Source organism: Lolium rigidum, chromosome 2 (assembly GCF_022539505.1).
Source record: "Lolium rigidum isolate FL_2022 chromosome 2, APGP_CSIRO_Lrig_0.1, whole genome shotgun sequence".
Taxonomy (NCBI): Eukaryota; Viridiplantae; Streptophyta; class Magnoliopsida; order Poales; family Poaceae; genus Lolium; species Lolium rigidum.
This window is the reverse complement of record NC_061509.1, coordinates 52,723,423-52,741,804: the sequence shown is the minus strand read 5'-3', so window position 1 is coordinate 52,741,804 and position 18,382 is coordinate 52,723,423.

The window sequence follows — 18,382 nt, the reverse complement described above, 5'->3', positions numbered from 1 at the left end:
TGCCCGGTACGATAAATCCCATCCGGTTGGCGGCCGGTTGGCGGCCGGTCAACCGGGCCGAGGACCGGGCTGGCCGGTCTGACCGGGTGCTGGACCGGCCTGGACGTCGTCTTCTCCTCTCGCGCATGCCTCCCGCTCCTCCCTCGCGCGACCATGAGATATCTTCATGTCCAGCTCCATGTCCAGCTTCACGTCCATCTTGACGTCCGTCTTCATGTCCAACTGCTCCTCTACTCCTCGTGCGATGCTCGTCTCCTCTTGATACTTGATGATACATAAGTAATAGGATTTAGGCAGTATAAAGTTCTCATCAATCAAAGTACCGTTTAGAAACAAGTTCACATGTTGTTTAAGTAGCTTCGAACGAGCCCTTGTAATTGGTCCAATCTGAACTTCATTGGACTTGAGCTTCACAGCAGGTTCATCTTCATTTATCAATGACGGAGGTAGTGGTGTAGTAGGGATGTCCTCATCATCTCCCCCCCCCCCCCAAAAGGCGTCGACCTCGACGCTCCAAGGTCTTCTCCGTCATATGGTGTCAAATCAGCAACATTGAAAGAATTACTGACACCAAACTCATCAAGCTCGGAAGATCTATCGAGTATGCATTATCATTGATCTTGGCAAGCACTTTGTAAGGACCAGGCACCACGAGGCTTCAACTTAGACTTCCGCGGCTTCGGGAACCTATCCTTGCAAAAATGTACCCGAGACCATATCACCGGGCTTGAACAACATCTCTTTGCGCTTTTTGTTCATCCTTGCGGCATTGCTCCGGCCTTTCTTCTCGATCAACTCTTTAGTCTTCACATGGATCTTACGCACAAAATCTGCCCTCTTGGATGCCTCCATATTAACTCTCTCATGTATGGGCAAAGGCAACAAGTCAAGTGGAGTAATGGGTTTGAAACCATACACCACCTCAAAAGGACACAGCTCCGTGGTAGAATGTACCGCCACTGTTGTAAGCAAACTCTACATGCGGCAAACATTCTTCCCACTCCTTCGAGGTTCTTCTTGATCATGGATCTCGGCGGTTGTGACAAGGTTCGATTCACCACCTCGGTTTACCATCGGTTTGGGGATGACAAGTAGTGCCGAACGGTAGCTTTGTCCCTAGCTTTCCCCAAAGTGTCTTCCGAAGTAGCTCATGAACTTCACATCACGATCGGACACAATAGTCTTCGGGACTCCATGTAGTCGAACAATCTCCCCGAAAAACGAGGTTAGCAATATGCGACGCATCGTCGCTTTTGTGGCGAGCAATAAAGTGTGACATTTTAGAAAATATGTCCACTACCACAAATATAGAATCATGGCCTCTTTTAGTACGCGGCAAACCCAACACAAAATCCATACTAATATCTTCCCAAGGTGTAGTAGGTGCCGGTAACGGAGTATACAAACCGTGAGGCTTCAGCTTGGACTTGGACTTGTTGCAAGTAATGCACCTCTTCACATACCTGTCCACATCCTGCCTCATCTTTGGCCAATAAAATGATCATCGAGCATGAGTAGCGTCTTCTCACGCCCAAAGTGACCCATCAAACCTCCAGCATGTGATTCCTGCAATAAGAGCAAACGCACAGACGATTCTGGAACACATAGTTTGTTAGCTCTAAACAAGAACCCATCGTGTATGTGATACTTATCCCATGCTTTACCCATAACACACAAGCGGTACGGTTCAGCAAAATCATGATCAGTCGCATATAAATCACATAACACCTCTAATCCATGAATTTTAACATCAAGATGGGTTAATAGCATAGTCTTCCGAGATAGAGCATCAACAACAATATTATATTTTCCTTTCTTATGCTTAATAATGTATGGAAAAGACTCAATGAACTCAACCCACTTAGCAAGACGCCTATGCAAAGTAGATTGGGCTTTCAGATATTTCAAAGCTTCATGATCAGAATGTATGATAAATTCTTTTGGCCACAAATAATGTTGCCAAACCTCAAGAACTCTAATTAAAGCATACAATTCTTTATCATAAATTGGATAGTTCAACTTAGCACCAGAAAGTTTCTCAGAAAATATGCAATTGGGCGACCCTCTTGCATCAACACACCACCAATTCCAATTCCACTAGCATCACATTCAATCTCAAATTGCTTATTGAAATCGGAAGCTGCAAGCAACGGTGCGAAGTTAACAATCGTTTCAGTTCATCAAAAGCATGATCTTGGGCAACGCCCCACTCAAATGCAACACCCTTTTTAGTCAATTCATTCAAAGGTGCAGCAATAGTAGAAAAATTGGGCACAAAACGGCGATAAAACCCAGCTAGACCATGAAAACTTCTTACTTGACTCACATTCATGGGAGTAGGCCAATTTTGAATAGCTTCAATTTTAGACACATCTACTTCTACTCCATGCTTAGAGACAACATAACCCGAAATATGACCTTATCTTTGCAAAATGTGCACTTCTCAAGATTCCCATAGAGTTTACTATCACGCAACACTTGCAAAACATGTCGAATATGTATAATATGATCAGATTCATTGCGGCTGTAGATTAATATGTCATCAAAATACACAACCACAAACTTGCCAATAAAATCACGCAAAACATGGTTCATCGAGTCTCATGAAAGTGCTAGGTGCATTAGTTAAACCAAAAGGCATTACTAACCACTCATATAAACCAAATTTTGTTTTAAAGGCGGTTTTCCACTCATCCCCTTCTTTCATCCTAATTTGATGATAACCACTACGCAAATCAATTTTAGTGAAAACAGCAGCACCACTCAATTCATCTAGCATATCCTCTAAACGGGGAATAGGATGACGATATCTTATAGTAATGTTGTTTATCGCTCTACAATCTACGCACATACGCCATGTACCATCTTTCTTAGGAACAAGAATAACAGGAACATCACAAGGACTAAGGCTTATGCAGATATAACCTTTGTCGAGTAGCGCTTGTACTTGCTTCTGTATCTCCTTCGTCTCTTCGGGGTTCGTTCTATATGGTGCCCGATTGGGTAGCGAAGCTCCGGGAATCAAGTCGATTTGATGCTCAATACCTCGCAATGGTCGAAGTCCTGCGGGTACCTCGTCCGGAAACACGTCGCCAAATTCCTGCAAAACATTAGAAACACCAAGAGGAAGAGGGGTCATGTCGTTAGAAACCAAAATCGTACCCCTGTACAAGAGCACAAGAGGCATGGCTGTAGGATCCTCACTAAATTCTCTCATGTCTTCTTTGGTGGCTAATGAGACTAAGGAATTCACTCTCTCACTTTTCGTTATATCACTCACAACATTACAATTCTCTCGCCTATCTAATGAAGCATCTTCCAAGTTGACTTCAACTTTCTGACGAGACTCATTGACAATTTGTTGTGGTGTCATAGGCTGTAAATTAATTTTCTTGCCCTTGAACTCCAAGTGATATGTATTAATTTTCTTGCCCATCGGGAGCCCATGGATTTCATCAAGTCCTCTAGAAATATAGTTAAGTTCTTCATCGAGTAGTACAACTTGAGTCTATGCCCAAGTGCAAGCACTTGCCCATAGACTCGGGGGCTACTCCCATCGGGAGCGCTGCCGCGCACCCGATAGAAAATTTCAAGAATTGTCGACATCGTCTACGCTACACATGATCTACGACATGGACCTCGCCTTGTATTTCTTCGACGTCGGAGATGATAATGCTTGGAATCTCTACGCAAGTCTTCGACTTCCCTAGACACTCGGGGGCTACTGACATGGGTATACCCTTCGGGTACCCATTATTAGTATACCCGGCTCGGCCCAATATGGAGAAGACTCAATATGGAGAAGGCCCAACAAGGCAACCCGAAGAAGTAGTCGACTAGGACTCTTGTAAAACCCTAGGTTGGTTGCAAATATAAAGCTAGCCAGGGCACCCGAAATAGGGAGACAGAATATAGACAACATAGCTCCGCCTACGGCGGCACCCTGTAAACACATCTATGATCATATACTGGATTGCTAGCAGCACGTAGGGATCCTCCACCGAGGGGACCCGAAGCTGGGTACGTCGTGTGCCTAATCTCGCTCCCGGAATCTCCATCGTCGCTCTCTCCCGAAACCCAAGTCTACAATACGTAGGCATTGCCGAGGTGATCCCTCGTCAATTAGCACGGCCATTGTGTTGCACAGAACGGTCATAGAGCCAATGCCGTCCCAATAGTAGGTGACACACCGTCATAGGAACAACATCAAAATCAATGCAATCCTTATACGGTCCAATAGCAAACTCAACACGCACCATGTGGTTTACCTTCATCTCACCATTGTCGCTCAACCACTGAATATAGTATGGATGCGGGTGCGGTAGATACTTCAACTTCAGCTTGGTACATAACTCCTTGCTTGCTAAATTGCGGCAACTCCCGCCATCAATAATGACCTTGCAAGCCTTGTCAGGACCAACTAAAGCCTTCGTTTGAAACAAATTGCAGCGCTGAGTAGCTGCACTAGGCAATACATTAAGGGCACGCTGCGACACAACAATGGTGCGAGCATCAGACGGATATGCATCTTCACCATCAGTGTCATAGTCATCATTTTCTGGAGCATTAGGATCAACATCATCTCCAGTCTCGTATTCATTGTCCTCATTGATAATCATGACTTTGCGGTTAGGACAATCTCTCTTGAAGTGACCCTTGCCACCACATGTATGACAAACCATATCACGGTTACGCGCGATGAGACACATTAGAGCCACTCGTACTTGCAGCAGAATCGGACTTCTTTGTGTTAGACACATTGGAGACCGGCTTACTAGGCGGAGTAGAGTAAGGTGCGGAGCGCGTCGAAGGCGCCGGCGTCGAAGATGGTGCCGCGCGGGGTGTGAAACGCCCACACCTCCTGTAGCTCGACCTTTGATCTTTGCTTCGTCAGCCAACTGTGATTCAGCTTCTCGTGCATGATGTAACAATTGATTCATATTGGTGTAGTTGTAGTGACGAACAATGCCTTTGATATCATAATTCAAACCGTTGAGGAAACGCTGCATTGTCATCTCGAGAGACTCACGGACACGGCCACGCTGCATAAGCATCTCCATCTCCATGTAGTATTCATCCACAGTCTTCACACCTTGTCTCAAAAGAGTCAGCTTATCATATATATTCCGCAAGTAATTTGTAGGCACAAAGCGAGAAGTCATTGCCTCCTTCGTGGCACGCCATGTGCGTATAGGCTGCTCACCATCCTCGTCTCGATTACGAACAAAAGCATCCCACCAACGCAAAGCATAGCCATCAAATTCGGAAGAAGCAAGCTTGATCTTCCGGTCTTCAGTATAATGTGGATGTAAGCTCCACAACTTCTCAATCTTGAGCTCCCAAGTGAGGTATTCTTCCACATCAGCTCCTCCTTCAAACTTGGGGATATAAAACTTGGGCTTACCCAACCCATCTTCCTCATCTTGTCCACGACCATTGCGGCCAAGTGGAACCCAACCACGAGGACGATGACCACGTGGCGCATCACGAGCATTGTGTGCGTCATCTTGAAGCTCGGGATCTTCGTCATCTTCTTGTTGTTGTTGCGCGGTCAAATTCTCAACAGCCAAACGCAAATCAGCAAGACTGCGTTGGACATCCGTCATTTGATCTTGCATTGTAGTGACGGTCACATGAGTAGCATCCAGCTTTTGGGAGATCTCTTCAACCTTCCCATTAAGCACATCGTTGATACGTCTCCGACGTATCGATAATTTCTTATGTTCTATGCCATATTATTGATGATACCTACATGTTTTATGCACACTTTATGTCATATTCGTGCATTTTCTGGAACTAACCTATTAACAAGATGCCGAAGTGCCGGTTGTCGTTTTCTGCTCGTTTTTGGTTTCAGAAATCCTAGTAAAGAAATATTCTCGGAATTGGACGAAATAAAAGCCCAGAGGCCTATTTTCTCACGAAGCTTCCAGAAGACCGAAGACGAGACGAAGAGGGGCCACGGGGGAGCCAAACCCTAGGGCGGCGCGGCCCCCCCCTTGGCCGCGCGGCCCCGTGGTGTGGGCCCCCCCTGCCGCCTCTTGACTTGCCCTTCCGCCTACAAATAGCCTCCGTGCCGAAACCCCCGCACCGAGAGCCACGATACGGAAAACATTACCGAGACGCCGTCGCCGCCGATCCCATCTCGGGGGATCTCGGAGATCGCCTCCGGCACCTCGCCGGAGAGGGGAATCATCTCCCGGAGGACTCTACACCGCCATGGTCGCCTCCGGAGTGATGAGTGAGTAGTCTACCCCTGGACTATGGGTCCATAGCGGTAGCTAGATGGTTGTCTTCTCCCCATTGTGCTATCATTGTCGGATCTTGTGAGCTGCCTAACATGATCAAGATCATCTATATGTAATTCTATATGTTGCGTTTGTTGGGATCCGATGAATAGAGAATACTTGTTATGTTGATTATCAAAGTTATGCTTATGTGTTGTTTATGATCTTGCATGCTCTCCGTTATTAGTAGATGCTCTGGCCAAGTAGATGCTTTTAACTCCAAGAGGGAGTACTTATGCTCGATAGTGGGTTCATGCTCGCATTGACACCGGGACGAGTGACGGAAAGTTCTAAGGTTGTGTTGTGTTGTTGCCACTAGGGATAAAACATTGATGCTATGTCTAAGGATGTAGTTGTTGATTACATTACGCACCATACTTAATGCAATTGTCTGTTGCTTTGCAACTTAATACTGGAGGGGGTTCGGATGATAACCTGAAGGTGGACTTTTTAGGCATAGATGCAGTTGGATGGCGGTCTATGTACTTTGTCGTAATGCCCAATTAAATCTCACTATACTCATCATGATATGTATGTGCATGTTCATGCTCTCTTTATTTGTCAATTGCCCAACTGTAATTTGTTCACCCAACATACTGTTCGTCTTATGGGAGAGACACCTCTAGTGAACTGTGGACCCCGGTCCAATTCTCTTTACTGAAATACAATCTACTGCAATACTTGTTTTTACTGTTTTCTCTGCAAACAATCATCATCCACACAATACGGTTAATCCTTTGTTACGAGCAAGCCGGTGAGATTGACAACCTCAACTGTTTCGTTGGGGCAAAGTAGCTTGGTTGTGTTGTGCAGGTTCCACGTTGGCGCCGGAATCTCCGGTGTTGCGCCGCACTACATCCCGCCGCCATCAACCTTCAACGTGCTTCTTGGCTCCTCCTGGTTCGATAAACCTTGGTTTCTTTCCGAGGGAAAACTTGCTGCTGTGCGCATCATACCTTCCTCTTGGGGTTGCCCAACGAACGTGTGAAATACACGCCATCAAGCTCTTTTTCCGGCGCCGTTGCCGGGGAGATCAAGACACGCTGCAAGGGGAGTCTCCACTTCTCAATCTCTTTACTTTGTTTTTGTCTTGCTTTATTTTATTTACTACTTTGTTTGCTGCACTAAATCAAAATACAAAAAAATTAGTTGCTAGTTTTACTTTATTTGCTATCTTGTTTGCTATATCAAAAACACAAAAAAAATTAGTTACTTGCTATACTTTACTTAATATCATGCATGTTTTTATTTCACTAGTTAAGCATAATGGAAAACAACAAAAATATGAGAGATCTTTATGAACTTTATCTTGAATTAGGACATGATGTGTTTGAAGAGAGAATTAAAAAACCCATGGAACTTTATATGCATGCTAATGGGAATGTTATTACTATGGATGCTTTGAACACCATTGTTGCTAATGCTATGGAAAATTCTAAGCTTGGGAAGCTGGCTCTGATGAGCATGATCTTTTTAGTCCCCCAAGCATTGAGAAGAAAATTTTCTTTTATGATTATACTATGCCTCCTACACTTGATGAGAATAATAATGATAGCTACTTTGCTGAATTTGCTCCCACTACAACTAATAAAATTGATTATGCTTATGTGGAGAGTAATAATTTTATGCATGAGACTCATGATAAGAATGCTTTATGTGATAGTTATATTGTTGAGTTTGCTCATGATGCTACTGAAAGTTATTATGAGAGAGGAAAATATGGTTGTAGAAATTTTCATGTTACTAAAATGCCTCTCTATGTGCTGAAATTTTTGAAGCTACACTTGTTCTATCTTCCTATGCTTGTTACTTTGTTCCTCATGAACTTGTTTATTTACAAGATTCCTATGCATAGGAAGAATGTTAGACTTAAATTTGTTTTGAATTTGCCTCTTGATGCTCTCTTTTGCTTCGAATACTATTTCTTGCGAGTGCATCATTAAAACTGCTGAGCCCATCTTAATGGCTAAAAAGAAAGAACTTCTTGGGAGATAACCCATGTGTTATTTTGCTACAATACTTTGTTTTATATTTGTGTCTTGGAAGTTGTTTACTACTGTAGCAACCTCTCCTTATCTTAGTTTTGAGTTTTGTTGTGCCAAGTTAAGCCGTTGATAGAAAAGTAAGTACTAGATTTGGATTACTGCGCAGTTCCAGATTTCTTTGCTGTCACGAATCTGGGTCCACCTCCCTGTAGGTAGCTCAGAAAATTACGCCAATTTACGAGCATGATCCTCAGATATGTACGCAACTTTCATTCAATTTGAGCATTTTCGTTTGAGCAAGTCTGGTGCCATTTTAAAATTCGTCAATACGAACTGTTCTGTTTTGACAGATTCTGCCTTTTATTTCGCATTGCCTCTTTCGCTATGTTGGATGAATTTCTTTGATCCACTAATGTCCAGTAGCATTATGCAATGTCCAGAAGTGTTAAGAATGATTGTGTCACCTCTGAATATGTCAATTTATATTGTGCACTAACCCTCTAATGAGTTGTTTCGAGTTTGGTGTGGAGGAAGTTTTCAAGGATCAAGAGAGGAGTATGATGCAACATGATCAAGGAGAGTGAAAGCTCTAAGCTTGGGGATGCACCCGGTGGTTCACCCCTGCATATATCAAGAAGACTCAAGCGTCTAAGCTTGGGGATGCCCAAGGCATCCCCTTCTTCATCAACAAATTATCGGGTTCCTCCCCTGAAACTACATTTTTATTCGGCCACATCTTATGTGCTTTTTCTTGGAGCGTCGGTTTGTTTTTGTTTTTGTTTTGTTTGAATAAAATGGATCCTAGAATTCACTTTATGGGAGAGATACACGCTCCGCTGTAGCATATGGACAAGTATGTCCTTGGTTTCTACTCATAGTATTCATGGCGAAGTTTCTCCTTCGTTAAATTGTTATATGGTTGGAATTGGAAAATGATACATGTAGTAATTGCTATAAATGTTTTGGGTAATGTGATACTTGGCAATTGTTGTGCTCATGTTTAAGCTCTTGCATCATATGCTTTGCACCCATTAATGAAGAAATACATAGAGCATGCTAAAATTTGGTTTGCATATTTGGTTTCTCTAAGGTCTAGATAATTTCTAGTATTGAGTTTGAACAACAAGGAAGACGGTGTAGAGTCTTATAATGTTTACAATATGTCTTTTATGTGAGTTTTGTCTGTACCGTTCATCCTTGTGTTTGTTTCAAATAACCTTGCTAGCCTAAACCTTGTATCGAGAGGGAATACTTCTCATGCATCCCAAATACTTGAGCCAACCACTATGCCATTTGTGTCCACCATACCTACCTACTACATGGTATTTTCCCGCCATTCCAAAGTAAATTGCTTGAGTGCTACCTTTAAAATCCCATTATCCACCTTTGCAATATATAGCTCATGGGACAAATAGCTTAAAAACTATTGTGGTATTGAATATGTAATTATGCACTTTATCTCTTATTAAGTTGCTTGTTGTGCGATAACCATGTTTATCGGGGAACGCCATCAACTCATTGTTGAATTTCATGTGAGTTGCTATGCATGTTCGTCTTGTCACGAAGTAAGGGCGATCTACACTGAGTTGAATGGTTTGAGCATGCATATTGTGAGAGAAGAACATTGGGCCGCTAACTAAAGCCATGATTCATGGTGGAAGTTTCAGTTTTGGACAAATATCCTCAAATCTCTAATGAGAAAAGAATTAATTGTTGTCAAATGCTTAAAGCATTAAAAGAGGAGTCCATTATCTCGTTGTCTATGTTGTCCCGGTATGGATGTCTAAGTTGAGAATAATCAAAAGCGAGAAATCCAAATGCGAGCTTTCTCCTTAGACCTTTGTACAGGCGGCATAGAGGTACCCCTTTGTGAAACTTGGTTAAAGCATATGTATTGCGGTGATAATCCAGGTAGTCCAAGCTAATTAGGACAAGGTGCGAGCACTATTAGTACACTATGCATGAGGCTTGCAACTTATAAGATATAATTTACATGATGCATATGCTTTATTACTACCGTTGACAAAATTGTTTCATGTTTTCAAAATCAAAGCTCTAGCACAAATATAGCAATCGATGCTTTTCCTCTATGAGGACCATTCTTTTACTTTCAATGTTGAGTCAGTTCACCTATTTCTCTCCACCTCAAGAAGCAAACACTTGTGTGAACTGTGCATTGATTCCTACATACTTGCTTATTGCACTTATTATATTACTCTATGTTGACAATATCCATGAGATATACATGTTACAAGTTGAAAGCAACCGCTGAAACTTAATCTTCTTTTGTGTTGCTTCAATATCTTTACTTTGAATTATTGCTTTATGAGTTAACTCTTATGCAAGACTTATTGATGCTTGTCTTGAAGTGCTATTCATGAAAAGTCTTTGCTTTATGATTCACTTGTTTACTCATGTCATACACATTGTTTTGATCGCCGCATTCACTACATATGCTTTACAAATAGTATGATCAAGTTTATGATGGCATGTCACTCCAGAAATTATCTTTGTTATCGTTTTACCTGCTCGGGATGAGCAGAACTAAGCTTGGGGATGCTTGATACGTCTCCGACGTATCGATAATTTCTTATGTTCTATGCCATATTATTGATGATACCTACATGTTTTATGCACACTTTATGTCATATTCGTGCATTTTCTCGGAACTAACCTATTAACAAGATGCCGAAGTGCCGATTGCTTGTTTTCTGTTGTTTTTGGTTTCAGAAATCCTAGTAAAGAAATATTATCGGAATTGGACGAAATAAAAGCCCGGAGGCCTATTTTCTCACGAAGCTTCCGGAAGACCGAAGACGAGACGAAGAGGGGCCACGGGGAGCCAAACCCTAGGGCGGCGCGCCCCCCCCTTGGCCGCGCGGCCCCGTGGTGTGGGCCCCCGTGCCGCCTCTTGACTTGCCCTTCCGCCTACAAATAGCCTCCGTGACGAAACCCCCGCACCGAGAGCCACGATACGGAAAACATTGCGAGACGCCGTCGCCGCCGATCCCATCTCGGGGGATCCTGGAGATCGCCTCCGGCACCCTGCCGGAGAGGGGAATCATCTCCCGGAGGACTCTACACCGCCATGGTCGCCTCCGGAGTGATGAGTGAGTAGTCTACCCCTGGACTATGGGTCCATAGCAGTAGATAGATGGTTGTCTTCTCCCCATTGTGTTATCATTGTCGGATCTTGTGAGCTGCCTAACATGATCAAGATCATCTATATGTAATTCTATATGTTGCGTTTGTTGGGATCCGATGAATAGAGAATACTTGTTATGTTGATTATCAAAGTTATGCTTATGTGTTGTTTATGATCTTGCATGCTCTCCGTTATTAGTAGATGCTCTGGCCAAGTAGATGCTTTTAACTCCAAGAGGGAGTACTTATGCTCGATAGTGGGTTCATGCCCGCATTGACACCGGGACGGTGACGAGAAAGTTCTAAGGTTGTGTTGTGCTTGTTGCCACTAGGGATAAAACATTGATGCTATGTCTAAGGATGTAGTTGTTGATTACATTACGCACCATACTTAATGCAATTGTCTGTTGCTTTGCAACTTAATACTTGGAGGGGTTCGGATGATAACTCGAAGGTGGACTTTTTAGGCATAGATGCGGTTGGATGGCGGTCTATGTACTTTGTCGTAATGCCCAATTAAATCTCACTATACTCATCATGATATGTATGTGCATGGTCATGCTCTCTTTATTTGTCAATTGCCCAACTGTAATTTGTTCACCCAACATGCTTGTTCGTCTTATGGGAGAGACACCTCTAGTGAACTGTGGACCCCGGTCCAATTCTCTTTACTCGAAATACAATCTACTCGCAATACTTGTTTTTACCTGTTTTCTCTGCAAACAATCATCATCCACACAATACGGTTAATCCTTTGTTACGGCAAGCCGGTGAGATTGACAACCTCACCTGTTTCGTTGGGGCAAAGTAGCTTGGTTGTGTTGTGCGGGTTCCACGTTGGCGCCGGAATCTCCGGTGTTGCGCCGCACTACATCCCGCCGCCATCAACCTTCAACGTGCTTCTTGGCTCCTCCTGGTTCGATAAACCTTGGTTTCTTTCTGAGGGAAAACTTGCTGCTGTGCGCATCATACCTTCCTCTTGGGGTTGCCCAACGAACGTGTGAAATACACGCCATCAATCGTCCTGAGCGCGGAATTCACGTCGCATCTCATTACGAAGAGCCTCATACTCCCTCCATGTGATGATATCGGTAGCACTCTTGTTTTCCTGGTTAACAAGTTTATGATCACTAGCAGACATCGTTAGTAGATTAGTGCACTAAATCAAAAATATATGGTGGTACTCTCACAACTCACTCAAAACTGATAAGAAAAGGAGAGCTTACCGTTCCAAAGTAAATAGTGTTGCTTACCACTTGTAGTAAGAACTAGTGCACAGAAGTAGCGAAGCGAATATCAAGGGTATAAGAACAAATCACACGACAAAGCAGGGTATATGTGGGGCTGTAGGTAGGCCACCTATTTGCACCAATAACAAGCTCTAGCACTGACCGTAGACAACCAATGATACTCACACAAGGCGATATAATGGGGCAATGCAACTATATGTGGGAAAGGTTGCAATGCACAAGAGAAACGCTAGCAAAGCTCAACGAGACAGGCACAATATTGCTCAACTACGGGTGCAGTAAAGTAAACTTAGGCCTTCACTTGATTCAACTAGCACGACACTTTTCTTTTTGGATTTTTTTTCTTTTTGTATAACACACGCAGCTATGTAGCTCTTTTTGCTTCTTTTCAATTTTCTCTTTTTTTTTTGATTTTCTGACACAACTCCTTGATAACACGGCCAACAGAAATATGCAAAGCACCGATAACCTAACGAGCAGCCTGTCGAGCGGTAAAACTAGTCTCTTCTGGGGAAGTTCCTAGTCACGTTATATCGAAAGGTTGTGTCTATGGTTGGGAACACGCACACTGTACGCTATGTGGACTCGGAGTAACAAAAACTGACACAATATGATAAACTAGATGATAGAGAAAACACAAACCCTAACAATACTAGATGGAAAGAAAAAGCTACGCAAAAACAACAACGAAAAGCAAATAAACTCGAAATTAGTGCAATCTAAGGCTATGGCAAACCCTAACCCTAACTTTTTATGGCTTTTTCTGGATAGGAAACACTCACAACTCAACTATGGGGTGGATTGTGGATGGCTTACCGAGGAAAACTGGAAATCTGCTACCAAGATGATAAGGGGTGGCCCGATCTTCTCAGTAAGCAACGGTTGTGATGATCATCACGGGGTGATAGCAGCGGAGAAACACGACGATGAAGTGAACGATAACTTGTATGACGCAACGAGATCTCTCGATTGGTCCCTGTCGCCAATGCAACAGCTCTCAACCCTGCAAGATATTCGCAACTCTACACACTTGCGCACGTAGCCGCCGACCACGAAGCGGTAAGTTGCAACCGTCTAATTCCCAATGGAACAGCGAGATCACACAAGACTTTTTTCGGGATCTACACAATATCAAGCAATATGGTGTAGGGATTCAATAGTTTTGCTAGAGCAAGCAACTAAGAACTAGGGTTTATCCTAAACATGGTCTAAAGCGACTAGAGGGGCGTCCTGGGCACTTATATAGGTGTCGGGACGAGTTCGGTAGAAAAGATACAAGAATAACCGACCCGGAATAGATCTGGTCGAGACGGACTCGGACGAATCCGGTCTGGAATCCGGTCAACCGGGCCAGGGACCGGGTCGGCCGGTCTGGCGTCCGGTCAACCGGGCGGCAACCGGGAACTTCGCAACTTTCCGGTTTTTGCCCGGTACGATAAATCCCATCCGGTTGGCGGCCGGTTGGCGACCGGTCAACCGGCCGAGGACCGGGCTGGCCGGTCTGGGGGGCGGTCTGACCGGGTGCTGGACCGGCCTGGACGTCGTCTTCTCCTCTCGCGCATGCCTCCCGCTCCTCCCTCGCGCGACCATGAGATATCTTCATGTCCAGCTCCATGTCCAGCTTCACGTCCATCTTGACGTCCGTCTTCATGTCCAGCTGCTCCTCTACTCCTCGTGCGACGCTCGTCTCCTCTTGATACCTCGATGATACATAAGTAATAGGATTTAGGCGAGTATAAAGTTCTCATCAATCAAAGTACCGTTTAGAAACAAGTTCACCTGTTGTTTAAGTAGCTTCGCACGAGCCCTTGTAATTGGTCCAATCCGAACTTCATTGGACTTGAGCTTCACAGCAGGTTCATCTTCATTTATCAATGACGGAGGTAGTGGTATAGTAGGGATGTCCTCATCATGACTCTAAGATCTAGATCCAAAGGGTTCCCCTCACTTAGAGAAGAAATAGATTGGTAGGGATTGTAGATCTAGATCTTCTCTCTTAGATCCCTCAAGAATGAGCAAGAATCATGGGGTGAATCAAGAGATAGGGCAAGTTCTTCAAAGTCAACAATGGGGGAGAGAGAGTGGAAGAACTTTTTTCCAGCCCAAGGTGGAAGAAGGCCTATTTATAGTCTAGGAGGAAATATAACCGTTGGGGAGGAAAACAACTCAGCATCAGTCGAGGAAGCCGGTCAACCGGGCCTGGGGCCGGGCCATCTGGTCCAAAGGCTGGTCCAATCGGGCCACAGGCCGGACCATCCGGTCCAAACCAGACAGGGGCGCCGGGCCGTGAACGGGGCAGATCGGGGACATACAAAACATGTCCCCGATTGTCACCGGAGCAGGAGCCGGTCCGCGCCGGGGAGGCCGGTCCACAGGCCGGTCAGACCGGGCCACAAACCGGACCATATGGCCCAAACCGGACTAGGTGCCGGGCGGTGGGCCGGACTGCTTCAGGCCAAAACCTTTTCCTGTTCTTTAAAATAGAAAATGCTCCCGAACTCCGATTGACATGAAACCAATTTTGTTGGAATGATGGAGACTCCTCACATGATACTTTTAGATGATTCTAGAGAGGGAGTCTCCCACCGTGAAGAAACGGTGAAGACGTCCAAACTCGAAAATGCAGTAGAAGATGCATGCGGATTCCGTTTTCGATGAACTTGGGCTTGTTGTAAAGCTAGCAACAAGATCAAGAACCTCACACAGAGAAACACCAAGAAGCAATAGGGATATGAAAAGTATGCAAAGGGTTGAGCTCCCTAAGACGATGTGATCAAGTTACCCAACCGAAAGCCCCTCTTGATAGTGAGGCTATCTATCCTATAACCCGGTCTCCCAACAACCACCTTGAGACCGGTAAAAGGGAAACCTAGCAAGGCCATACCTTTGCCTTGCACATCCCGCTTGATCTTGATGATAACTTCTTCAAGCTCCACTCAAGCCGGAATGCCTCACTTGATCATTGTTGCTTCGTGAAGACTCACGAATGCTCCCTCATACACCATGATGGGAAAGCTCCATTGATGCACATCTTCACATATCCATTATCACCAAATGGACGGTAAGCTTCAAGCATATGATCCTCTTGAAATGCTCAACTTGAACTTGCCCAACTCAACCTTGATGACGATCACCACTTGATGTATCCTCTCATGGACTATATGCGATCTCACTTTTGATGCATGCCCATGGAAAGATACCGAACCCACATAAACAACACAAGTGAACATATATGATGGGTTAGTTCATAAAGCATAATTTACACGGCTTACCATACCACATGACTTCTCGTGGCACATTCTTCATGCTTCATGTGTTGACCAAACTTGAATCTATTCTTCACTCTTTGTATTGGTCAACCTTGTATCTTCTCATGCTCTATCATACTATCTTGAGGTGTATATAGAATTCTTCATTTGTTTGCATGCTCTAAGTCTTAGTCAACCATAGATCAACTTATGAGACTATCATGACATCAACTTTGAGCCATAACTTGAATTCTTCACTTGAAATCAAGCACTCAAGATCTTGATCATTCTTGCTTATCACATAAGCTAGAGCAAGGCTAATATTGAGTTCCACATAAGAACTCCATCTTCATTTCTTCTTCTTGATCATATCACATATATATCTTCAAATCGATGATCTTGATGCCAATACACAAGGTATATCTTTAGCTTCATGGCATCCATACTTGAATCCAACACATGGAATACAAGTAGTACCTATGGAATATTCCTTCATAAAAACTCAATGAAAACATTAGTCCATAGGGGTTGTCACTAATTATCAAAACCACACATAGGGGCAATATACCCTTACAGGAAGTGTCATCGGATTGCAGCACCGGGACGATCGACTACATCAACAACGAGATTAGATCTCGCAAGGCTTTGGATCTTCGAGGGTTAGTCTCCAATATCTCTCGTTGCTTCGATCTTCATAGATTAGATCTTGGCTCTTCCTAGATTGGATCTTGGTTTTGTTCTTGTTCACGGTAGAAATTTTTTCTTTTCCATGCTGCGATCCCGTCAAAGACCACAACGGAGGCACCCAAAAACTGACCCGCCTCGAGCAACAACCGATATCGCAGCAGCTGGGAAGTTCTTTGAGACTACCGCATCCGCATTCACCACATTCACCTTGACATGAACAGGAGGTGGAGGAAACCACTTCGGCCCGCTGATCGTCCCCATCGACGAGGACCTCAGAGCGGGCTCTGTTATTTGAAGCTCCGCTTTAAATCTTTCGATGAAGCAACGCGTCAAAAACGGGCTTTGAAACTGCCCTTCATGAATAATCTTGCACCTGGCATGCCACAAAGCCCAAAGCGTGATCACGACTCGGTCGACTCCTCATGCGAGAGGTCCTTCAGCATCGCTTCCAACCATCCACGTGCATGTGGCTCATGCAGATGTTGCACATAGTCACTGATCTCCGCCGGCGCAAAAACCCAAACACTCCTTGCATGGTGGCACTCAATGAGGGAATGTCGCCACGAATCTGTCTCGCCGCACACCACACAAGCATTCTATGGTGCCATATTGCGATGCTGGAGGACATCGACTATCGGGAGAGACTGCCTAGTCAACCTCCATAGGAACACTCTCAGCTTTGGCGGAACCTTCGTCTTCCACAGTGATGTCCAAGCCTTCTCCTGATCTTTGGTGTTAGAACCAACCGGTATCTCATCTAACCACGCCAGCCGCCTCTCCCTTGTGCCCACTAGAATTCTGTAAGCCGAGCGCACCGTGAATACTCCGTTGCGCTCATAATGCTAGGCCCAAAAGTCGGTATGTCGCCTCGTGCTGAGCGGTATGCTTACAATAGCCTGAGCATCCATTGGTAGGAACACCGACTGGATTAGCTCAATATCCCAAGTCATTGTCGCTTGATTCATCAAATCACCCACTCGTTGCGGAAACCCTTAGGTGTTTGCACTGGGAACAATAGTAACAGGACGCAGCATGCCATCTCTTGGGAGCCAGTTCGTGTCCCAAATATTAGTGTCCTCCCCCGTCCCAATCCTCTTGATCAGCCCCTGTTGCAAAACCTCCCTTCCATCCAGAATAGCCCTCCATATGTTGGAGGGAGACGCGCCAAGATCCGCCTCAAGAAAGTCACAATTTGGGAAACATACCGCTTTAAGAATGCTTGCACTCAATGAGCTTGGATCTTGTACCAACCTCCAAGCCTGCTTGGCTAGTAGAGCTAGGTTAAACAACTCGATGTCTCGAAAACCAAGCCCGCCCAGGTGTTTTGGTTTCGTCATGTCCTCCCAGGCCACCCAACAAGTGAGCCGTTTGCCATCCTTACAACCGCACCAGAAATTCCAGGAGGCCATTAATATGTTGGCATAAACCTCTCGGCAACCTGAAGCAAGCTGATGCGTGTAATTGACACGTCCGTTAGGAACCCCAAGAGGAAGGTGTGATGCGCACAGCGGCAAGTTTCCCTCAGTTAGAAACCAAGGTTTAATCGAACCAGTAGGAGTCAAGAAGCACGTTGAAGGTTGATGGCGGCGGGATGTAGTGCGGCGCAACACCAGAGATTCCGGCGCCAACGTGGAACCTGCACAACACAACCAAAGTACTTTGCCCCAACGAAAGCAGTGAGGTTGTCAATCTCACCGGCTTGCTGTAACAAAGGGTTAACCGTATTGTGTGGAAGATGATTGTTTGCAGAGAAAACAAGTAAAACAAGTATTGCGGAAGAT